The sequence below is a fragment of the Loxodonta africana genome, chromosome 3, assembly GCF_030014295.1.
Source record: "Loxodonta africana isolate mLoxAfr1 chromosome 3, mLoxAfr1.hap2, whole genome shotgun sequence".
In the NCBI taxonomy this organism is placed as follows: Eukaryota; Metazoa; Chordata; class Mammalia; order Proboscidea; family Elephantidae; genus Loxodonta; species Loxodonta africana.
The window spans coordinates 89,992,636-90,017,608 of NC_087344.1; the positions used below are offsets into that span (position 1 = coordinate 89,992,636).

The window sequence follows — 24,973 nt, forward strand, 5'->3', positions numbered from 1 at the left end:
ATTCCAAGTGTGGTACCTAGAGTTCAGTGTTAGAATCTCAGACTTTGATAGAACTTGGAAGTCCAAAGTAGAATCTGAGGGTCTTAGATTAGAATTTGGCATTCTAAATATGGTGTCTTAGCTGGCCATAATGGAAATTCTTAACGTAGAACTTCTGGTTGTGATTGTGGAATCTAATTGTAGGATTCAGGCCCAGAGAGTAGAACCTGAAGTTTCAATAGTAAATACTGCAGTTCAGTATTAGAATCTCAAGCTCCTAAGGTAACATTTCAGGCATTTTCAAAGAATGGGTTAAGTAATTTGGAAGGAAAATCACAGAGCTTTTATTAGACCCTTGAAATCACCTTACCTAATTGACTCGTATTGTGGTCTGAAAACATTCTGGGATTTGAAAAAGTTCCCTGATTTCCCTCATATTTGTAAAATGAGAATAAGAACGCATGTAGATAATATATGTAAAAGAGCTTTTGAACATTATGCAGTTATTGTCACTCTCCTTTTTTCAAAGGGCGCGCCCCTGGCTGCTTTGACTGTGACTACTGTGCCACCTGCTGGACATGTGCTTAAATTACACTGTTTTTCTTTCTACGGTCATCCAACCATCACTGGCATACCTGAAGCCTCTTTGGAAGAAACATTCTCCTGATTTATTTTACCGAATTTATAACAAATTATTTAAAATTAATTATTTCAGTAATTATCTATTCAATAGATACTCAACAATATCTTTTGAACATTTACCAAGTGGAAAGTGCCAGGAAAACAAAGAATCCCTGCCTTTGAAGGGATAAGGGGTATTTAGTGTGTCAGGGAAGCCTTCATGGATCTCTTACCTGAGCCTTATGAAAGAAGTATAATTTTGAGAGGAAAATAAGAGCACTTCAGGCAGAGAAAACAATGAGAACGAAGGCACAGAGTGTAAAAGCGCTTTTGGGTTGGTAAATTGCTCTGTGTCGTCAGAATATTGTATCCAAGGAAGGAGAGACAGTGATTTATAACCAGTGTTTACAGTTCTGTACAGTGTCCAAAGTCCTTTTAACATATGCCCAAAATGGAAGTTTCATAGCGCCCTGGTTGACAGCATAGGCTGTGATGTCAACTAGACCTGTGTTAAAGTCCGTGTTATATTTGACAACTGTGTTATACTTGACAGTTATATAGCCTAGGCTTCACCTTTTTCATCTGTAAATAAAAAATACCTGCTTCATTGGACTCTTGTCAAGATTAAATGAGATAATGTTTGTCAAATTCTTACGCACTAAATAACTGCAATAATTAATACCTATCAAAAGGTATTATTTAAACTGTGAGGTAGATATTATTATCCTAGTATTACAGAAGAGCAATCTAGTTCAGTGGCTAAGATGTGTGACAAATTGTGTGCTTTTTTTTTTTCACCAGAGACTTCACGCTGCAAAAGCAGGTTGGGACTAGAATGTTGGGAACTTTCAATGACAGTAGAAATTTGGGGCTTTCTACTGGGTGGGCTTTGGGGAGCCACTGAAGACTTTTAAGCAGAAGAGAGTTTTGAATCAGATTTCTGTTTTAGAGAGAACCTTCTGAGTATGTTCACTGAATTTACAATCAACAATTGTAATTATATTGATAATAAAAAAGTATTGAACATTTATTATGCATTTGGCACGTGGAAGAAAGAAAAGGCTTTGCATTTATTTTGGCTTTCAGAAAATAAACTGTTAGATGGCACCACCTCGTTTTTAAAAATCCTACTGTAGTAGGAAGAGAACAGAGGGATGGCTCTTTTAATATTGTGTTTATAATGTGACTTTTTTCCTTAAGTGAAAGGTTTATATGCTTTTCTTCCTCATATACCTTACAGACATTATATTAACCCTCACAGCAAGCAGTAGGCGTTACAGATAGAGGACCCGGGGAGATGAGGGTGGAGGGGTAACCTGCATAAGATTGTAGAGCTGGTAGAATGGCAGCGCCAAGATTCAAACCCAAGCCTGTTTAACTCCAAAGCTCATACTTTCATCAACACCTCACCTCCTCCCAGAGGGTGGAAGAGATATTTTAAGGCAGGAAGGTGCCTCCCTCAAATTACATGGTGTAAAGAGTACGAGTGTGAACACCCAGGGTGGGGTCCCAGGCTCCTCTCCTGAATACAGAGTCTTGAGCTAAGTCACACACAGTTCTCTAGGTGACATAATCTCATCTAACTACAGAAGTTCCCTAACTAGGCTGAAGGCTGAAGCCTTTCAGACAGGGCTTTATCGTACTAATCACCTTGACACCTGTTCTGGGTTCTGAATATCAGTTTCTTCACCTGGCAGATAAAATGATCAGGGCTATCCAGAGGGCAATATGATACTGAGGTTGAACCTCCCTGAGCCTCAGCTTCCTCGTCTACAAAACAGAGGAAAAATATCCGCATCACTGGGTTGTTTTGAGGCTTAAAGAAGAAAATATATTTGATAGTCGATAGGATAGTATCTGGCACATATTTCAAATTCATCTACTCAAAGTTGTTCATCTCCACTGTGATTATCCTAGGCCTAGTCCAAGCCACCATCTTGCCTAGACTTCTGAAAGCCTCTTGTTTCCCTGCTTCAAATCTTGCCTCCACAGCACCCAGAGTGTTATTTTAAACATAAATTAGAGCATACTCCTCCCCTGATTGAAAAGTTTACAAAACTTCCCACTGTCCTTGAAATAAAATCTCCAATCCTTACCACGGCCTACAAGTCCTTCATGACCTGATCTTTGTCTCTCTCTCTCTGGACACATCATCTCTTGCCACTCACCCCTTGCTCAGGCCACACCAACCACAGTGGCCGACTCTCAGTTCCTCAGCTTCTTTCCCACGCTAGGCCTTTGCACATGCTGTTCACCTGGCTAACTGCTATTTGGCCTTCAAGACTCCATTTACATGTTGCATCCTCAGAAAGACCTTGGGACCCCCTAAATTCTCTCTTAATGATCCCCCCTAGCCCCCATTATTCTCTCTGCTAACACTCTCATAATATTCCAAGACTTAACATGGTTTAAAGTTATATATTCACTTGTTTTTACTTAATGCTTTATATCCGTTCCAAGCATAAGCACTTTAAGCATCAGGACAAAGTCTGTTTTCTCCACCCCTCTATCCCTAATGCCTGGTAGTCCTGGTTACACAGTGGTTAAGAGATCGGCTGCTAACCAAAAGGCCAGCAATTTGAATCCAGCAGCCGTTCCTTGGAAACCCTACAGGGCTGTTCTACTCTGTCCTATATGGTTGCTATGTCAGAATCGCCTTGACAGCAATGAGTTTTTTGGTTTTTATCCCTAATGCCTAGCATAACCCTGAAGATATAGTTCTCAGAGAATATTTATTAAATGAATAAAAAGTGGCTGCTCAGTTAGTTTCATCTCTTTCGCCTTCCTCCACTTACTATATTGTTACCAGACACACCTAATGAAATATTGCACAACTGACAAAAATTGTTTCACGGGTCATACGCCGTTCATCTGTCATAAGAGCATAAGAATATGATCTTTGGAAACTGAGAGGTCTGGGGTCAAATCCTTGCTCTGACACATCTACTATGTGATCCAGGACAGGGTCCTTAACCTTTCCGAGCCTTATTAAATGGAGAGTTTAGCATTGTTCCAGAAAAGATTGTTATAAGATTAAATGAGAAAGTATGCGAAGCACTTAGCACAGTGAGATAAGTAAGTGCTAATAAATGGTACCTATTTTTCTTTTTGTTTTTTATTTTTGTTATTAATAACTATCACTAATTCTCTGAATACTCCTAGGCCTATGCTCGAGTACTTTTGTGTTACGGAAGATAAGTAAATTTGGTGTCAGCATACCTGGGTTCTAGTCCTGAAATTGGCTCCATGAATTTGGGCATACTATTTCTTTAAGCTTCATTTTCCTCGTTTATAAAATAGGTTTACCACCCCTCCCCAACCCGGCTTACCACACAGGGCTGTTTTTGGATATGTGCAAAGGCCTTATAAAAGGTTATTATGTAAAAGTAAGGGTCTATTAGTATTAGTCATCCCTGCTTACCTCCCAAGGAGACTCTGGGTGAATGAGCTAAGGTTGAAGTAATGTTTCAAGTGATTGAGGCCAAGGAGAGCTTTTGTCTGGAGGCCAAGTTTGAACCTGATCCTCTCCCATGGCACCAGGTTAAATCCCTGAGTGAGGAAAGGAGCCTGAGTATCTCCCCAATGTCTTCAGTGCCTCAGAGCACAAGGAGAGGAAAGAAAAGTCCAAAAATAAGACCTGGCTTGTTTTGCATGCCTGGTTGCTCTGTGCCCAGCTAGGGAGGGGGACTTGGCAGGTCTCTTCTTTTGTCCTGATTCTGCTGGCTCCTCCTGCCCTGAGGGCAACCTTGTCAGATCCCTGGCTACAGGGCTTCTTATTAGCTAAACTGATGACCATTGTTTAATACATCTTCACTGTCCATCTTCAATCTAGCATGTCATTGAAACTCGTTTCCCTGGATACCCAGGAGGCAGTGATAAAATGTAAGAGACATCACATGGTTCACTGATTTACTTGTGACCTTGGACAAATCCTGGGCTTCAGGCCCCCAACATGTAAAGTGGGAAGAGATGCTGGATTCTACAACCTTTGATATTCCTTCCAGTCAATAGTGTGCTGGCAAATGTTTCTCTGAGCGTAGTTCTGACACGAATGCTGGTTAAAGTGTTAATTTATGTTAACAAGTAAGAAACGAGAGAAATCACGAAGATGTCTACTGGAACTTCACTCGTTTGTCAACAATGTGAGCCGCTTCTTTGCTGAATCAAATAATTGTTTACAAATACTGGAAGAATATTTGCTCTTTTTTTGTACTTTTTACAACGTAAGAGCTACAGACACAATACACTTTAGTTTAATCTGCATTGTTAACATTTGCTCCATCACCCTCTTAAGTCTAGACAACTAACAAAACAAGCCCTGATATGTGTTGTTGTTGTTAGGTGCCATTGAGTTGGTTCAACTTATAGTACAACAGAATGAAGCACTGCCCGGTCCTACACCATCTTCACAATTGTTGCTATGTTTGAGCCCATCGTTGCAGCCACTGTGTCAATTCACCTCACTCAGGGTTTTCCTCTTTTTTTTTTTTTGCTGATCCTCTACTTTCTCAAGCATGATGTCCTTCTCTTGGAGCTGGTCCCTCCTGATAACATATCCAAAGTACATGAGACGAAGTCTCACCATCCTTGCTTCTAAGGAGCATTCTGGCTTACTTCCAAGACGGATTTTGATATGGAGTATTTCATAATTTCTGTGGTATAAATATTGCCACCATGGCCAATTTCAAGCTACTGGTGTGATACCATTAAACACAGAGTTGGGAAGAGATGCACAAGAGCCCACCATTATGTAGTATTTCATGTAAGGTTATTAGGTGTCAATAACCTTAAGAGTAGAGAGCCTAGATAATAGTAAAATATAGTAAAGGAAGTGATGAGTATTGAGTACAGGGAGTCCTTGCTTTGCATGGTAATGTGGGGCCATAAAAATGACCACACAAACTGAAACTATGCAAAGTGAAACCTGTGGGGAAATTATGGTTGTTCTATGACCTTTAGTAATTTTTGTCAAAACCTTAAAAACTCTCTTATTGTTAGTTATAAACGTATGTTGTTGTCATGTGCCACTGGGCAGATTGTGACTCATAGCGACCCCGTGTGACAGAGTAGAACTGTCCCATAGGGTTTTCTAGGCTATAATCTTTACAGGGGAGGAACCCTGGTGATGTAGTAGGGCTGGACTGCTAACCACAAGGTTGGCGACTCCGCAGGAGAAAGATGAGGCAGTCTGCTTCCATAAAAAGGTTAAAAAAAAAAATGAAAATCCTATGGGGCATTTCTAGTCTGCTCTATAGGGTCATTATGCGTCAGACTCAACTCGAGGGTAATGGTTTTTTTTTTTTTTTTTGGTAATCTTTATGGGAGCAGACCACCAGGTCTTTCTCCCATGGAGCTATAGGGAAATGAAAAAATAGTAAAATGAATATTTATTTAGTACACTGTAATTTCTTTTTCAACTAAAAAAATTGATATATAATTCACATAACGAAGAAACCACTGTTTTAAAATGTATAATTGAATGATTTTTAGTATATTCACAATGCTGTGCCTCCATCACCACTATTTAATCCCAGAACATTTCCATCACTCTCAGAGAGACCCTGTACTTGTTAGCAGTCATACCCATCTCCTTCCTCCCCCACAACCTGGTAACCACTAATCTACTTCCCGTCTCTATGGATTTGCCTGGATATTTCATATGAATGAAATCACATAACAGATGGCCTTTCCTATCTCTGGCTTCTTTGACTTAGCATAATGTTTTGAAGGCTCATCCATATGGTAACATCTATCAGTAGTTCACTCTTTTTATGGCTGAATAATATTCTATTGTATGAATATACCACATTTTGTTTATTCATTCCTCTATTGATGGACATTTTGGTTGTTTCCACTTTTTCACTATTACAAGTAATGCCGCTATGGATATTCACACACGAGTTTTTGTGTGAAAATATTTTTTCAATTCTCGTGTGTACACCAATTCACTTGAGTTTTATATCTAGGAGTGGCATGGCTGAGTCATGTGCCATTCTATTTTAACTTTTTTTTTAATAATATTTTATCGTGTTTAAGGTGAAAGTTTGCACAGCAAATTAGATTCCCATTAAACAATTTCTACACAAATGATTCAATGATATTGGTTACATTTTTCACAATGTGTCATCACTCTCATTCATTCTGTTCTGGTTGTACCATTTCCAGTACCCTAGATTCCCTGCTCCACTACCGCTGCTAACCAAAAGGTCGGCAGTTCATATCCACCAGGCGCTCCTTGGAAACTCTATGGGGCAGTTCTACTCTGTCCTATAGGGTCGCTATAAGTCAGAATCGACTCGGCAGCAATGGGTTCTTACCTTCTCATCTTTCATTTAGAGTAATTTTTGATCATCTGGTCTCCTACAGGTGGTTTTTTTTTTTTTTTTTTTTTTAAAGAAGCTCATTACTCATGGATGATATTCTTTATTTTATGTGTCAATCTGTTATTTAGCTAAAAGGTGACATCAAGGGATCATTTCAGTCTCAAGTTTAAAGAGTATCTCAGGGCGATAGTCTCGGGGAGTCCTCTAGACTCAACCGGTCCAGTAAGTCTAAACTTTTTAAGAATTTGAGTTTTGTTCTGTATTTTATGTTTAACTTTTTGAGGAACTGTCAAAATATTTTCCACAGCAGCTCCACCAGCAGTAATGCATTAGGGTCCCAATTTCTACACATTCTTGCCAACACTTATTATTTCCTTTCTTTCTTTTTTTTAATAGCCATTCTAGTGGGAGTGAAGTGGTATTTCATACTGTGGTTTTAATTTGCGTTTCTCTAATGCTAATGATGTTGAGCATCTTTTCATATGCTTATTTTCATTTGCATATCTTCTTTGGAGGAATGTCTACTCAAGCCTTTCATTCAATTTTAAATTGAGTTGTCTTTTTGTTGTAAGAGTTCTTTATGTATTCTGGATACTAGACTCTTATCAGACAAATCATCTGCAAATATTTCTCCTCTTCTGTGGGTTATCTTTTTGCTTTCTTTATCATGTCCTTTGATGCACAAAAATTCTTAATTTTGATGAAGTCCAATTAGTTTTTTTCCTTGGTTGTTTGTGTTTTTGGTGTTATGTCTAAGAAACCATCCCCTAATCCAAGGTCACAAGACATAAACCTATGTTTCCTTCTAAGAGTTTTATAATTTTATCTCTTATATGTAGGTCCTTGATCCATTTTGAGTTAATTTTTATTTATGGTGTGAGGTAAGCCAAATTCATTCTTTCACATGTAGCTATCCAGTTGTCCTGCACCATGTATTGAAAAGACTATATTTTCATTATTGAATGTTAGTATACCGCAATTTAAAATATTGAAACATTGGTAATTAAAGTTTTTTTTTTTTTGTAAAAAAACTTATCGAGGGTAGTTTGAACGTGCTTGTTTCTTCTCGTTGTATAACTTGTCATACAAAGCAAGCAATTTCTCTCTGCTTTGGCACAGGATCATTCTTCTTTCTAAGTTTAGATCACCTTTCTACATTTTATCCTTTGTACTTTCAACGGGACATCTTCATTATTTTGGTCACAACCATTGTCCTTAAGTACATTAATAAATTTGCCCTCACTAAGTTCCTCTGACTGCATATCTAGAGTCTTTCAGAAAGAAGTAATATCAACATTTCCATGGGCAGCTATTTCTTCTATCAGTCCATTTATGTTCAATTCAAACTTCACTTTTAGCATTATCATTTTATGTTTCTTTGTTTCACTTTGATCTCTTCTGGACAATTCCTTCTTTCAATTACTCATTTTTGTAAAACATCGTGTAGTTTTATCACTGGGAGACAATGAGGCAACAAAACTATACAACTTTGCTGTCTGTGCATGACCTGAATAACAGATGCACAGCAATTAATCACTGACAAACTGAAAGAAGTAACGTGGTTAATCATTGATCATAAAGTGCATACGTTATTTACACAGTGATCTGTGAACTGAAGTACTAGCAGCAGAGTCTGTATGCAATTACTTAACAGTTAATATATCAGGATAAATGAAATTCGAATTGTGTTTTTAGGGGGCTGATGTTATCTAACCAAACTGTGGTAACTAAAATTTATGAGTATCAGGACTGTGAAAAGTGGGAGCTACCTGTATTTATCACCATTGTTTTTAATGTAGTTTATTTAGTTGTAAGTTTATGTAATTTAACTTTAAAAAATGGCCATGTTTCATAACCGGCTCCCCAAAGTTTCTTACAGTTGAACAAACAGCTCTCATGAGCTAATACAAGTTGGCTGTTTTCAGCTCATTCATTCCTTGATTCTATGAATTCTCTCTCCTCTGAGCCAAAGTACATATACACATACACATGAATATATTTAAAACCAAGTAAAAACACTTTTTTTCCCCAGCTCTGTATTCCCTGAGTGCTTGGATCATAGTTAGAGCTCAGTGTTTCGAGCTCAGTGAACTGAAGTGAATTCACATTGACCAGAGAACACGTGAATGGGTCCACATCATTAGCCCACATGTGCAAATGGGGTGTAGCATATCCAGATAAAACAAAACTTATGAGTCATCAATTTGCAATGGATACTGACTGCTTGGATGGTCTACCCTGTACTCCAAAATATTTTTTGTTTATTTGATTTTCTGATTATGAGAGAATACTTGTACTTTGGAAAGAAGAGAAAAGGGTATAAAGAAGCTGTTATTGCCTCTTCAGAAACCCTGGTGGCATAGCGGTTAAGTGCTACGGCTGCCAACCAAAGGGTCGGCAGTTCAAATCTGCCAGGCGATCCTTGGAAACTCTATGGGGCAGTTCTACTCTGTCCTATAGGGTCACTATGAATCGGAATCGACTCGATGGCACTGGGTTTGGTTTGTGGTTTGGTATTGCCTCTCTGGAGCTGCGAGATGGTGAAGGAATAGTGTTTCAGGTTAAAAGATGAGAAAGGCAAAGAGAGATAATTAACATTAATTGAATGCCTACCATGTGTCTAGCACTTTCTCAGTAACCCTCCCAAGATTGTAACAATAAGAAGATGAGAAAAATAAGACTAAGTGATTTCCTCAAGCTAAACAGCCTGAAATTGGAGGAGCCATGAATTGAACCCAGATCTGCTCCCTCCAAAGGCCAAGCTCTTCCCACTACAGTGCACTGCGTCTGTTCATGGTGGGTGGTATGGAATAGGTTGGTGGGCACTAAGAGCCTGACTGAACTGGACACCCTGAGGTTAGGCCTAGAGATTCAAATGCTGAAATCAACACCTTCCTTCTCAACCCAGTCCATGCTGACAGCATTAAAACCCAGGTTTCCAGTCTCCCAGGTGAGGGTCTTTCCATTGTACCACGTGCCATGCTGCCTCACATGTAATCCTCACAAAAAAACACTTTTAATTCTTCCTTACTTGGACCAGAGGATGGCAGTGTGAGTCATCATAGACAGAGTGTTAATAATGTAATTATGCTAATATATACCCTCTTGTGTTACTATTCAGTTGAATTTTACTTATATGAAGGCATTTTGCTCACATTATAAGTCCTGCCAATTGTAGTGCAGTGGTTAAGTGCTCGGCTGCTAACCAAAAGGTTTGGTGGTTTGAACCCACCAGCCCCTCCATGGGAGAAAGATGTGGCAGTCTGCTTCTGTGAAGATTACAGCCTTGGAAACCCTATGGGGCAGTTCTACTCTGTCCTACAGGGTGACCATGAGTCGGAATCTGCTCGATAGCAAAGGGTTGGCATTTGGTGGTTAGAGTACATTCCCACTGAGTGTGGGAGGGGTTGTGGTGGAGCTAAAACAGCAAGGAATTTTGTAGTCAGGCACACCTGAGTTGGAGTCTTAGCTCTGCCACTTCTAGTCACCTTGGACACGTAATTTCACCTCTCTAAACCTCAGTTTCCTAATTTGTCAACATGTTGGAAGAACACTCATCACTATTGGCCTCAGGCCTGATCCTCCTTTACTGCTTTCTGTCTCCCTGCCTGGTAGTATCAACTATGAAAGTGCCCAAGCCAGAAACCCAAGTGTTATCTCTGACTTCTCCATCTTCTTCACACACCAGTTCTATCACTGAGTTTAAGGATTTTACCTACTGAAATCTCCTTACTGCCTAACCAGTTGCAGTACAGTCCATTCCAACCCATGGCAACTCTATGTGTTTCAGACTAGAACTGTGCTCCATAGGGTTTTCAATTGCTATGATCTTTCAGAAATAGATCATCAGGTCTTTCTTCCAAGATGTTTCTGGGTGGACTTGAACCGCCAACCTCTTGGTTAGTAGCTGAGCACGAGCGCTTAGCTGTTTGTGCCACCCAGGAACTCCAAAGTTGGCTTACTAGAAGATAACTGGCTTCTCTCTGTGTCTGCATTCAATCTGCTGGGATATGTTCTTTCGGTTGAAGTATATGAAGAAAATCTGTCCTCACATGGATAGGGAAAGGAGTATTTTAATAGCTGTTTCAGGTAATTGTGGATATTTTCTTTGATACTACATCAAAACTTGACAAGTGGTAATTTCTTAAAGGTTAGTTGTACTGTGGAATCTGAAACTATATCAATGAACTTTTTGTACCCTGTTACATTAAGATCCATTGGTCTGTCTTACACCTTAAATAAATATTCTACCCATACGTGTTTTTGTAACATCATTCGAAAAATATTGGTTCACTGAGCTGTTAGTTGTTTTCTCTGAAGTGACAAGCTAACTCTGTTCATTTTCTAGAAGATATGTGCCAAATACCATAGTTTGTTGTTCTTTCAAGGAAAAATGATGTCTGAGTAAAAATTACATGTGTGTATGTATGTATTTCCTGGCTCTGCTCACTGAAAGCCTAAAGGCAATAACACCATTGTCTTAATCATCTAGTGCTGCTATAACAGAAATACCACAAGCGGATGGCTTTACAAAGAGGAAGTTATTCCCTCACAGTCTAGTAGGCTACAAGCCCAAATTCGGGGTGCCAGCTCCAGAGGAAGGCTTTCTCTGTCTGTCAGCTCTGGAGGAAGGTACTTGTTACCGTCTTCCCTTGGTCTGGGAGCATCTCAGGGCAGGAACTTCAAGTCCTAAGGACGCGTGTTCTGCTCCTCGTACTGCTTCCTTGGTGGTATGAGGTCCCCCTGTCTGCTTGCTTCCCTTTCGTTTTTATCTCTTGGGAGACAAAAGGTTGTGCAGGCCATAACCCGAGGAAACTTCCTTTATATTGGATGAGGGATGTGACCTGGGTAAGGGTGCTACAATCCTACCCTAATCCTCTTTAACATAAAATTACAATCACAAAATGGAGGACAACCACAGAATACCAGGGAATCATGGCCTAACCAAGTTGACACATGTTTTGGGGCAACACAATTAAAGCCATGACAACTGTAGTAGCAATGAGCACACCTGGCACCTAAATCTTGATTTCAAAATGTCATTCTTCACTAAATAGAACTAGGGCTCTTTGGGGAAACGAGCGATTCCAGGGCTGGGGCTGGAAAAGTACAAGGTAAGCCTGGGATATAGCGACAGAAGCTAAGGGAAGTGCTTACAAAATGATAGGAAGATGTTAAAAGGACACAGGAGCCAGCCAAATCTGAAACAACTTGTGTATCAAAATAAATTACGATAAAAAAATTTTTTTTATAGTAATGATTATATAATTCCCAGACTAAAATGAGAATCAATGAGTTCATTCTGATATAAAGAAACAAATAAGTTAATAAATGGGGGAGAAGTAAAAAGCTCTTCCACACAGTAGGGAAACAAATAATAAATGTATAAGGAATGATAATAATAGAATTAGAAAATCACCATTTGGCAACCACTATTTTTTTTTTTATAGTAATAATTGTTTCAAGCAAGAATCATCAATGGATGCTAAAGCTTGTAGGTAGTTTCAAATTATCTCCCTACAAGATACTTATTACTAAAGGGAAAATAGTAGAGAAACCTGGCAGATCCCACCTAACCAAGTAATCAAAGCTGCTATCACCAGTGATGAGAGGGGTATATAGGTATCACAGGATATAGCAATATTATTCCTGCCAAAAATGCATAACCTGAATCTAATCACGAGGAAGGATCAGGCAAACTCAAATTGAGTGATATTTTACAAAATAAACAGCCTATATTCTTAAAAAATGTAGCGGTCATGAAAGCAAAGACTAAGAAACTGCTCAAGATTAAAGAAAACTAAAGAGACCTGCACTGGATCCTGGACCAGAAAAAAACTATTTTTATATAAAGAGTATTAGTGGATGCATTAGTCAGAGTTTTCCAGAGAAACAGAACCATTTATATATATAGACATATACATGAATATGAGAGACAGAATTATTATTTTTTATTATTATTATACTTTAGATGAAGTTTTACAGAACAAACTAGCTTCTCGTTAAACAGTTAGTACACATATTGTTTTGTGACATTGGTTGCCAACCCCACAACATGTCAACACTCTCCCATTCTAGGCCTTAGGTTTCCTATTACCAGCTTTCCTGTTCCCTCCTGCCTTCTAGTCCTTGCCCCCAGGCTGGTGAGCCCCTTTAGTCTCATTTTGTTTTACGGGCCTGTCTAATCTTTGGTTGAAGGCTGAACCTCAGGAGTGACTTCACTCCTGAGCTATAAGGGTGTCTGGGGGCCATACTTTCGGGTTTTCTCCAGTCTCTGTCAGGCCAGTAAGTCTGGTCTTTTTTTTTTTTAATTTTTATTGTGCTTTAAGTGAAAGTTTACAAATTAAGTCAGTCTGTCACATAAAAACTTATATACACCTTGCTACATACTCCCAATTACTCTCCCCCTAATGAGACAGCCCTCTCTCTCCCCCCACTCTCTCTTTTGATGTCCATTTCACCAGCTTCTAACCCCCTCTACCCTCTCATCTTCCCTCCAGGCAGGAGATACCAACACAGTCTCAAGTGTCCATCTGATCCAAGAAGCTCACTCCTCACCAGCATCCCTCTCCAACCCCATTGCCCAGTCCAATCCATGTCTGAAGAGTTGGCTTTGGGAATGGTTCCTGTCCTGGGCCAACAGAAGGTCTGGGGGCCATGACCACTGGGGTCCCTCTAGTGTCAGTCAGACCATTAAGTCTGGTCTTTTTATGAGAATTTGGGGTCTGCATCCCACTGGTCTCCTGCTCCCTCAGGGGTTCTCGGTCGTGTTCCCTGTCAGGGCAGTCATCGTTGTAGCTGGGCACCATCTAGTTAGTCTGGTCTTTTTTGTGAGTTAGAACTTTGTTCTACATGTTTCTCCAACTCTGTCTGGGACCCTCTATTGTGATCCCTGTCAGAGCACTCGGTGGTGGTAGCTGGGCTCCCTCTAGTTGTGCTGGACTGAGTCTGGTGGAGGCTGTGGTAGTTGTGGTTCATCAGTCCTTTGGACTAATCTTCCCCTTGTGTGTTTGGTTTTCTTCATTGAGAGAGAATTATTTTAAGGAACTGGCTCATGTGGGGACTGGTAAGTCAAAAATCTGTAGGTCAGGTGATAGGCTGGAAACTCCTGCAAGATATCTATGTTACAGTTTTGAGGCAGAATTCCTTTTCTTCTTGGACACCTCAGTTTTTGCTCTTAAGGTCTTCAACTGATTGGATGAGGTCCACCCACTTTTTTGAGGGTAATCTCCTTTACTTATTAGCATCAGTTGGTTGTAAATGTTAATCACATCAACAAAATACGTTCACAGCAACATCTAGACTACTGTTTGACCCAACAACTGGGTACCGTATCCTAGCCAAGTTGACACATAAAGTTAACCATTAGAGTGGGACAACTGGAAAAATTTGAATATGGTCTGTAGGTTAGATCACAGTATTGTATTTTTTGTTAAGTTCCTGATTTTGATAGTTGTGCTGTGATATTTGTACCCTGCTTTGAGGAAACAGACTGAAAATATTTAGGGATATGTGAATCAGAAAATAATTACAATAGTAGTTAACGAGTTCAGCTGCTAACCAAAAGATCAGCAGTTTGAAACCACCAGCGGATCCTTGGAAGCCCTATGGGGCAGTTCTACTCTTTCCATAGGGTTACTATGAGTCAAAATTGACTTGATGGCAACAGGTTTTTTTTCTTTTTTTTTAAACATGTATATGTATGATCCCTGATGGCGCAGTGGTTAAGCGCTCAGCTGCTAACCAAAAGGTCAGAGGTCGAACCCACCAGCCACTCTGGGGAGAAAAATGTGGCAGTCTGCTTCCACTAAAAGATTACAGCCTTGGAAACCCTGTGCGGCAGTTCTACTCTGTCCTTTAGGGTGGCTAGGAGTGAGTTGATGACAACTTTTTTTTTAATGTATATGTATGTGTATCTATATCTATCTTTGTATTTAGATCTCTACCAGGACCTCTATATAGACAGAGAGAGAATGATCATAGATAAATGTGGATAATGCAAACATGGTTAAACGTGGGTGACGGGTATATTGGAATTTTTTGCACCATTTTTGCAACTTTTCTTTGAGTCTGAAATTATTCAAAACAAAAGGTAAAAAAAAATTCTAAAAACTAGATATAACATTTGGACTATTTCCTTCTAAATATCATATACATATATTTATATTTAAATATTTCATCGATATATAAAAAACCTATTCGGAATTATAAAAGTCATTTCTACTTAACAGTGTTTTTTATATTTAATCATAAGCAGTTTTAAAATTCTTTAAAAATATAATTAATGGGTGCATAATATGTCTTTGCAGCCCTGGTAGTGCAGTGGTTAAGAGTTCTGGTGCTAACCAAAAGGTTTGCAGTTAGAATCTACCAGCTACTCCTTGGAAACCCTATGCGGCAGTTCTCCTCTGTCCTATAGGGTCACTATGGTTCAGAATCAACTCGACAGCAACGGGTTTGGGTTTTTGTTTTTAAATATTTCTTTGTATGGAGGTACCGTCATTTACTTAATTTATTTATAGGTTTCCTCATGTTGCTAGGCCATAAACCTGCAGTAAAACATACAATAAACATCTTTTTTTGCATATATCTTTGTCTACATATTTGATAACTTCCTTATACTTGATTCCTAGAAGTAGAATTGCTTTGTTCTTTTTTAATGACTCAAGTAACTTAACGAGCTCCCAAATGTCCCCAATTTCCTTTTTAAGTCTGTGCTGCTTTACTAACATCTAGCCTGTTGTTGTAGGGTTCAGCTGTTGTTAACAGACTGTGAATTTGTGGTTGGCTGGTGAGTGCCGAGGGGTGTAGGAGACCATAGGTGGCAGCAAAACGCTGGGCTCAGTTTTGGGTTGCAGGGCAATCACCTATTGAATAAAATAGGCTCTGAAAATTAATGGGAAAGGCCCAAAAAGTCACTGAGGGGGTGGGATGCAGGTTAGTCATAGCCTGATGAGGTTCAGTTCAGCTTAACATTCCTTGAGGTGCACCCCATGCCAAGACTGGTTCTGTGGACTCAGAGATGAATCAAACACAACCTGACCCATGAGGCTCACAATCTGGTGGGAGAGACATACAAGTAAATAGATACTGACACTGCAGTGCAGTGATAAAAAAAAAAAAAATTTTTTTTTTGCAGTGATAGGTGGTCATAAATGGAAGCACAAGGGTTACAGGGAGCACGGAAGAGCTTTCGTGCCTTCCTTTAAACACACTTTTATATATAAACTCTCTTATATAAATACAACATTCATTCATTCCCTCTTCCTTCCTTCCTTTCATTCAGTTCAGCTATAATTTATTAAGCATATCTTACCTTTCTTGCAATAAAGGCCAGAAAGTAGAATTTATCAGGCTTGGTGACTAATTGTTGGGGAGGCAGGCACAATGGTAAAGATGATTCCCAGATTTTTGGCTTGGGCACCTGAGTGGACAGTGGTGCCATTTACCAACCCAGGAAATGGTTATCTTTTTGGCCTGAGTTTTAAAGGAACAAGGAATATTTTGCTTGACGTGCTAGACTTTAAATTCACTTGAAGAAATCATTCTTAGAATACTTGCTTTGTAAAGGATATAGATAGTCTAAAAATGAAAGTGGGGAGGCCTACCAGGTTGGGAGTAAGAAGATAGTCCAGTAGTGGAAAGCAATGCAAAATTGAGAATGGAGTAACCAAATCAATTGGCAGCAGGTCAAGGTAGATTAAAATGGAAAGGTAATTTATAGTAGCGGAGAGGAAAACAGATGAGAGACATTTCAGGGGCAGAGAGCAAACTGGGCAGGAAAAATAAAAACTACTGAATGAGACTGTAGAAGATGAAAGAATTTAAAGTGAACTCCTATGATCATGGAGGTGGTGGTGATGATAAAGATAGCTTCTTGCACTAGCAGAATTTGAATAGAAGGGGAGAAAGTCCAAAGCAAGAGGAAACTAGTTCTGGGAACCAATGAATCATCTTCATGTAGTTGCTACACCCTGGTTAGCATGATTATTCATAAACAAACACAGGTTTCCTGCCATGGTAGTGATCTAGGCTTGGAAAGCACAGTGCTAATGATAGTTTGCCAAACTGATCTTAATTAAAGGGCCCATTTCTCTACATTGAAAATTTTTAGCAACAGTAACTTATCCTTACAGCATTCTCTGAATATTGCAGAAAGGACCGTTAAAGCATCAGATGGGGGACTGAAGAAATCTCAGGGTCTACTTCCAGTTTTCCTTAGGGTGGATGTACCTATATGCAAAATAGTGGTAATACAGTACTGAATTCATAGGGTTGTTGTAAGGATGAATCATAGTTTTCTTCTGAGCCCCGTTTTCTCTTGTTATAAAAAGGGGATAGTTTTTTTTTTTTTTTTTTGTGATGTGACTCAGAAGTATGTGGTGAAGGCACACTTAGGCTTGTACAGGAACAGCTTTCACTGATTTGGAAGAGAGCTGCTAGGTTATATTTTTTTCTAAGGTGGCTACTTAATTATTATTTGAAAGTTTCTTGGAGACCTTATATAATTTTATCACTAAGGTTTATTATATTAGGACATAACCTAAGTTAAGGTGAGATTGCATTATGTTTTTTTTTTTTTAAATATAGAAAAATATACAGGTCTATGCTGACACTCTGCTGTGCAACAGAATGTCACAGGACCCAGAGTATTAGGCTGTATTATTCAGTGGAGGGATGTTATGTAAACCTATTAGAGAAATTCAGAAAAATCTCACCCATACCAGAGATGGTGAAGAATGATGCACCCATTTTTTTTTAATATGAATATACTTACACACACACACATAAGAGAAAAACAAAAACAGATGGGCACAATGTTGAAACTAAGAAAGACTAGCAGTTAGGGCGTTCTGGAATTAACAATAGTTGGAATTTATTATCTTCTATGGGTTTTTTTTTTTTATGGGCCAGTTCCTTTACATAAATTATCTCCAATATTCACAACAATCAGCAAGGTAGGTATGAGAAAACGGATGTTCAGAAATGTTATAACTTGCCTAGGGTCATAAAGCTAATGCATGACAGAACTGGAAATAGTATCACGATTTGTCTGACACCAAAGTTCCTGTTCATTCTACTATACCACTCTGTGATAAAATACTGTATCCAGAAAATTTGGGGACCAGAGGATTTGGAGAATTTCTCTCCCTACTTCCCGTCTGACATCCTTTTTGTTTTTGGTTCTGACGTTTGCACCCTAGTGGTTAAGTGAGAGTGAATGTGGGTTACCTGTAAACCAAAGACTCCGCAGCTCCCACTAAAAAACAACTTCCTTCCTTTAGAGCCTTACCTAGGATTTGCAGGGGGTGGGATGTAAGGCTGGTTTTTCTTCATTTTACTTCTAAGTTGTTTATGAATTTCAGGACAATACGTTGGGTATTCTCTTGCTTGACATTCCCCCCCCCCTTTTTTTGTTTTTTCGGGGGATGGGGGCTAAAAGTTTGGCAACTGTAGGAAGATTCTGTTATGATGTGAACAGTAGAGCCCCCCAAAAGTTAAGGTCAAAGACAAGTCCCTCTGTTTTGGGAAAGGTGTGCATGTATGTGTGCGCGCACGTGCGTGCGCGCATGTGTGTGTTTTTGAAAAATGGTTTGTTCTGGGTCACTCTTCTTTCACCCAAACACAGTGTTGGGATTTGAAGGGATCCCCTCGAGTCCTGCGAGATGAAAACGAGGAGATGCCCTCACACTCCTGCCCTCAGGTGCAGAACCGAGTGACAGGAACATTCACGCACCTTACCGAGAGAAAGAAAAGATGTTGGGGCCTGAGGACTAGGGGCGGTGGGGACCAAGGGGTTTCCGTTCCCCGGGAGGCGTCTCCCGGGGCGAGAGCTGCGCGAGGAGCGCGGGGCTCCAGTCTCCCCCAGGCCGTCCTCCCGCCCGCTCGCGCCCCGCGCGGCCTCCGCAGTCCCGGCGCCGTAGCCAGGCGTGGGGTCCAGGGGGCGCTGTGGCCCAGCGGCGCCGGCGGCGCAGGCAGCAGGAGCGGCCGCGACTACGCTGGAGGCTTCGCGGAGGATCCTCGCGCGCAGCGCCTCGCTCGTCCCACCGCAGCCTTGCGCCCCCGGCCCGGCTCAGCGACGCTCCTCCGGGATCCGCGTGGCTGCGGCGGCCCGAGAGCCCGATGCGGCTCGGCGGGCTCTGGGCCCCAGCAGCAGCGGCGGCCACAGCCCCTTCAGGAGTGGGAGGCTCCGCGGCGGCGCCTGGGGCCGCGCCGGTGCCCTCCGGAGGAGGCTGCCAGCTCAGGGACAACCCCCCCGGCCATGCTGAGGCGGCGGCCGCTGCTCGAGGTGAGTGCGGCGCGACGCGGGTCGGGCTCGTCAGCCTCCCGCTGCCCGCGGGGGCCCCGGCGACCGCCCTCGGGCCGGGCGGACCGGGCGTCCTACCGCTGCGGCCGCCTCCCCCATCCCGCGGTTCTGGGGCCTCAGCCCTTCCTCTCCCCCCGCGTTCCCTGGGAGGCTGGAGGCGCTGGGGCGGGGGGAGGGGGGCGACTAGGCCCCAAGCCGCCGAGAAGCCCCAGCCCCGGCCTCCGTTCCGGCGCGGCCAGGCGTGTGGGGCTGGGGGCGAGCGGGGGCGCGGGAGCCCTTTGGGTTTGCCTGGGCGCGGGGCGAGCGCAGCCTCTTACCCCGGGCCCTGTACGTACATCCCAGAGGGAGGCAGAGGACGGCTGTTTGCAAACAGCCTTGGCTGCTCGCTCCCCACACCGAGTCCCGCAACGTCCCGCGGGGGGGGGGGGGGAGGGAAGGAGATGAGAATTGGGGTGCGGAGAGTGGGGGGCTCTGAGAGGCCCTGGTGCTCCTGGAGTGTCATTTCCGGATCTGACTTGCTTGAGAAAAACCCTTTGCGTCTTATTTGAGGTGAAATGTCATCACCTGCCGGTAGCTTATCCCTGCCTTCTTGTATTACATCTTGACTCTTGTAAGCGCGGTCTGCCTTGGAGAAAGCCCCATCCCAGCTTTTGCGATGTTGTTTCCTATATAAATACTCGGTAATTATAAAAATATCTCTTTTTACAAAGGTCTGTCTTTCTCCCCTTCCCAGAATAAGAAATTTTGTAATGTTTCAGTCCACGGTACAAAAATGTTCCACCATAATAGATCCAGAGAAAGGATAAACAAGAGGATTTTTCTAAAAATCATACTGTTATTAGAAAAAGTACTGATGAAAATGGAATACCATGTTAGAGCAAAAATGATCTGTTCTGGTATTAATGTAAAAAAAAGTTGATTACAGTTTGATACCATAAATCAGATATTTGGATGTTTATGGTTTATAATAAATATGGTTACAGGTTATTCTTGTCTTCCTGTTACGTGTGTGAAGCTTGTAGGATTAAGTCGGTGCTTTTAAAACTTATAACATGAAAAAATATTCTTAATGTGCAAAATTTAAAGAAAGGTACTTGTGGGCTTTCAAGGAATAAAAATTAATAATGGACGAGAAATCAGCCATAATCCCGCAGTTAGTACATTTTGAGGGTCATTCAAAGTTTAAAGTGGGCTTGTACTGATGGTGATTTTTAATTATGATTTCTGGGTATTAGGTTCAAAGTTAACTTACAGTTCTGTTTTACTGTTTAAAACCCAGCCATTTTGATAACACCTGTAAAAATGTTTTACTAAATTACACTGCAACCATGGTTGAATTCATCAAATAAAACTTGGATTAACACGGGTAACTACCTCAAAGACTCCTCATTTCTCGTGCAGCAGAAGGAGCTCCTGAAGTCTAGGGAGGTTCAGTGTGCTAAACAGATTTTGAGGACCTATTAAAAAAAAAAAATTTTTTTTATTGAGTTAGGTAATGTAGCCCTGTATTATTTTCGTAAAATTTTGTTTAAGTATTTCTAACTGTAAAAAATTGGTTTGATTAAAATTTATATTCGTTAGTCGAACTTAGGTTTTAAAAAGTTTGATTCAATTCTCAGTGTGTTTCTGAAGACCTCCAACGTTAGCATCAGCTGAGAGTGTGTATTAAGATATGCGAATTCCTGGCCCTTGAATCAGAATTTCTAGGGATGATGGTAGCCCAAGGGTCTTCATTTTATCAAGCTTCCTGATTCTTAGTTCTACTAAACTTTGAGAGTCACTGATAATGGAGTTTAAAGTTAACTAGCCTTGTGAAGCTGAAACAACCATCTCTGTTTTCTAACAAAGCTATCAATTTTAAATGGCATTACATTCATTTCTTGTGACAACAGATAATGGTGCTATAATCTTAGAAAGAAAAATAACGATATTTTGAGGGACAGTTGATTTGATCAACAAACATTTATTGACGGCCTACTGTGGTAAATGTGGTGTTATAGAAAGACACTTGGTCACTTACCTTGGCAGTTAATCTCCCTGGACCTCAATGTCATTGCCTATGAAATGAAGATGGTTGTTATACTTATCTTGCAAGACTTTCAGGGTGAATACATCAAGTGATGTGTCTGAAAAAGTTTTGTAAACTGCAAAAGATTTTTTATAAATTTTTATCTATTAAGTGCTAGGTGCTGCCTTAGGTGTTCTGGGAAACACAATAATGACCAAGGGCTCTGCTAGCAATTAGGTAATTGTGGAAGCAGGACATGTTTAATTAACTGTTACAAGGCAGGGTCGGACAGGTGTTTTTAATTGAGTGGAACATGCTAGATCTCTATTTAAGGCTTCTATCCCTAATCTGGAAACCCTGGTGGCGTAGTCGTTAAGTGCTACAGCTGCTAACCAAGAGGTCGGCAGTTCAAGTCCTCCAGGCGCTCCTTGGAAACTCTATGGGGCAGTTCTAGTCTGTCCTTTCGGGTCGCTATGAGTCGGACTCGACGGCAGTGGGTTTGGGTTTTGGATCCCTAATCTGGAGCCCTGGTGGCGCAGTGGTTAAGGGCTCGGTTGCTAACTAAAAGGTTGGCAGTTTGAATCCACCTATGGAAGCCCTATGAGGAAGTTATACTCTGTCTGTAGCGTCGCAGTGAGTCACAGTTGACTGGATGGCAACGTTGTTTGTTTTTAATTCCTAATCCAGTATCTTGCACTTTAGGAACATTAATAATACTTTTTAATGTATAGTCATTCCTTTCTCTTCCAATTTCCGATCAGTGTGTCATTTTTTTAAGGAGATAATTGTATATGTTGCTTAGAAAGTGATACTTTTACATTAACTTCTTTAGAAAGACATAATGAGTGGAGATGATCCTGTTTCTTCCTCCGTTGCTAGACTACCACTGTCATTCTATTCAGTAAACTTTCCTTTGGACTGTGCTAGCCAGAGACTTGTTCCAACGCACAAAGTTGTTTAAAAGATCATTGCTTAGATTTGAACTTAAATTCTTACGTACCTAAAGGGTATGTGTGTGTATGTTTTATGGTTGTTAATTGCACGGTGTGGTGCAGAGTATGGAATTAGATGTAAAAAAAAAAAAAAAAAACACCTCTTAGAGCAATGTAATACTTAGATTCTTAGTTTCTTCTTGATGTACAAATGGAGTAATAGTACCCCTCACAGGCAAGGAAACAGGTTTCATGAGATAAATGTAATTAAAAGCAATTAGCTTGGTGTTTGTCAAATAGAAGGTGCTTAATAAATGCTTATTTCCATTTTCCCTTTTGGGGAAAAACAAAAACAAAAACCAGACATTGAAATTTCTTATGACTTAAAACCTGGTAGCTTTAATTTTTTAGAGAAGGAGTCTACTTTTTTTTTTTTTTAAATAGTATTTATTGTGCTTTAAGTGAAAGTTTACAAATCAAGTCAGTCTGTCACGTATAAGCTTATATACACCTTACTGCATACTCCCATTTACTCTCCCCCTGATGAGTCAGCCCGCTCCCTCCTTCCAGTCTCTCCTCTTGTGACTGTTTTGCCAGTTTCTAACCCTCTCTACCCTCCCATCTCCCCTCCAGACAGGAGATGTCAATACAGTCTGAAGTGTCCACCTGATACAAATAGCTCACTCTTCATCAGCATCTCTCTCCAACCCATTGTCCAGTCCTTTCCATGTCTGATGAGTTGTCTTCGGGAATGGTTCCTGTCCTGGGCCAACAGAAGGTTTGGGGACCATGACCGCCGGGATTCTTCTAGTCTCAGTCAGACCATTAAGTCTGGTCTTTTTATGAGAATTTGGGGTCTGCATCCCACTGATCTCCTGCTCCCTCAGGGGTTCTCTGTTGTGCTCCCTGTCAGGGCAGTCATCGGTTGTGGCCAGGCACCATCTAGTTCTTCTGGTCTCAGGATGATGTAAGTCTCTGGTTCATGTGGCCCTTTCTGTCTCTTGGGCTCATAGTTATCGTGTGACCTTGGTGTTCTTCATTCTCCTTTGATCCAGGTGGATTGAGACCAATTGATGCATCTTAGATGGCCGCTTGTTAGCATTTAAGACCCCAGACACCACACTTCAAACTGGGATGCAGAATGTTTTCATAATAGAATTCATTTTGCCAATTGACTTAGAAGTCCCCTTAAGCCATAGTCCCCAAACCACCGCCCTTGCTCCGCTGACCTTTGAAGCATTCATTTTATCCCGGAAACTTCTTTGCTTTTGGTCCAGTCCAGTTGAGCTGACCGTCCCTGTATTGAGTATTGTCCTTACCTTCACCTAAAGTAGTTCTTATCTACTAACTAATCAGTGAGTACCCCTTTCCCATCCTCCCTCCCTCCCGCCTCTCGTAACCACAAAAGAATGTGTTCTTCTTAGTTTATACTATTTCTCAAGATCTTATAATAGTGGTCTTATACAATATTTGTCCTTTTGCCTCTGACTAATTTCACTCAGCATAATGCCTTCCAGGTTCCTCCATGTTATGAAATGTTTCACAGATTCGTCACTGTTCTTTATCGATGCGTAGTATTCCATTGTGTGAGTGTACCATAATTTATTTAACCATTTGTCTATTGATGGACACCTTGGTTGCTTCCAGCTTTTTGCTGTTGTAAACAGTGCTGCAGTAAACGTGGGTGTGCATATATCTGTTCGTGTGAAGGCTCTTATTTCTCTAGGGTATATTCCGAGGAGTGGGATTTCTGGGTTGTATGGTAGTTCTATTTGTGACTTTTTAAGAAAACACCAGATAGATTTCCAAAGTAGTTGTACCATTTTACATTCCCACCAGCAGTGTATAAGAGTTCCAATCTCTCCGCAGCCTTTCCAACATTTATTATTTTGTGTTTTTTGGATTAACGCCAGCCTTATTGGAGTGAGATGGAATCTCATCGTAGTTTTAATTTGCGTTTCTCTAATGGCTAATGATCGAGAGCATTTTCTCATGTATCTGTTGGCTGCCTGAATATCTTCTTTAGTGAAGTGTGTGTTCATATCCTTTGCCCACTTTTTGATTGGGTTGTTTGTCTTTTTGTGGTTGAGTTTTAACAGAATCATATAGATTTTAGAGATCAGGCGCTGGTCGGAGATGTCATAGCTGAAAATTCTTTCCCAGTCTGTAGGTGGTCTTTTTACTCTTTTGGTGAAGTCTTTAGATGAGCATAGGTGTTTGATTTTTAGGAGCTCCCAGTTATCTGGTTTCTCTTCGTCATTTTTGGTAATATTTTGTATTCTGTTTATGCCTTGTATGAGGGCTTCTAAGGTTGTCCCTATTTTTTCTTCCATGATCTTTATCGTTTTAATCTTTATGCTTAGGTCTTTGATCCACTTGAAGTTAGTTTTTGTGCATGGTGTGAGGTATGGGTCCTGTTTCATTTTTTTGCAAATGGATATCCAGTTATGCCAGCACCATTTGTTAAAAAGACTGTCCTTCACATTTAACTGTTTTGGAGCCTTTGTGAAATACCAGCTACTCATATGTGGGTGGATTTATGTCTGGATTCTCAATTCTGTTCCATTGATCTGTGTGCCTGTCGTTGTACCAGTACCAGGCTGTTTTGACTACTGTGGATGTATAATAGGTTGTAAAATCAGGTAGAGTGAGGCCTCCCACTTTCTTCTTCTTTTTTAGTAATGCTTTACTTATCCGGGGCTTCTTTCCCTTCCAGGTGAAGTTGGTGATTTCTTCATCACTTTAGAAAATGGCATTGGAATTTGGATCGAAAGTGCATTGTATGTATAGATGGCTTTTGGTA

The 24,973-nt window shown here is 40.7% G+C and overlaps 1 protein-coding gene across 4 annotated transcripts in view; it reads left to right on the forward strand.

The window, feature by feature from the left end:
- The first annotated feature begins 19,062 nt into the window (after positions 1 to 19,062).
- The window catches only part of ZFYVE9 (zinc finger FYVE-type containing 9), a 230,294-nt gene continuing 224,383 nt past the window's right edge, over positions 19,063 to 24,973 (forward strand). Inside the window, exon 1 of one of the 4 annotated variants that reach the window (XM_023549600.2) lies at positions 19,063 to 19,212. The gene's annotated coding sequence lies outside the window, so the exon portion shown is untranslated. The remainder of the gene's footprint in view (positions 19,213 to 24,973) is intronic. The other 3 variants (XM_064281962.1, XM_003411082.3, XM_023549601.2) reach the window with 3 other exon arrangements.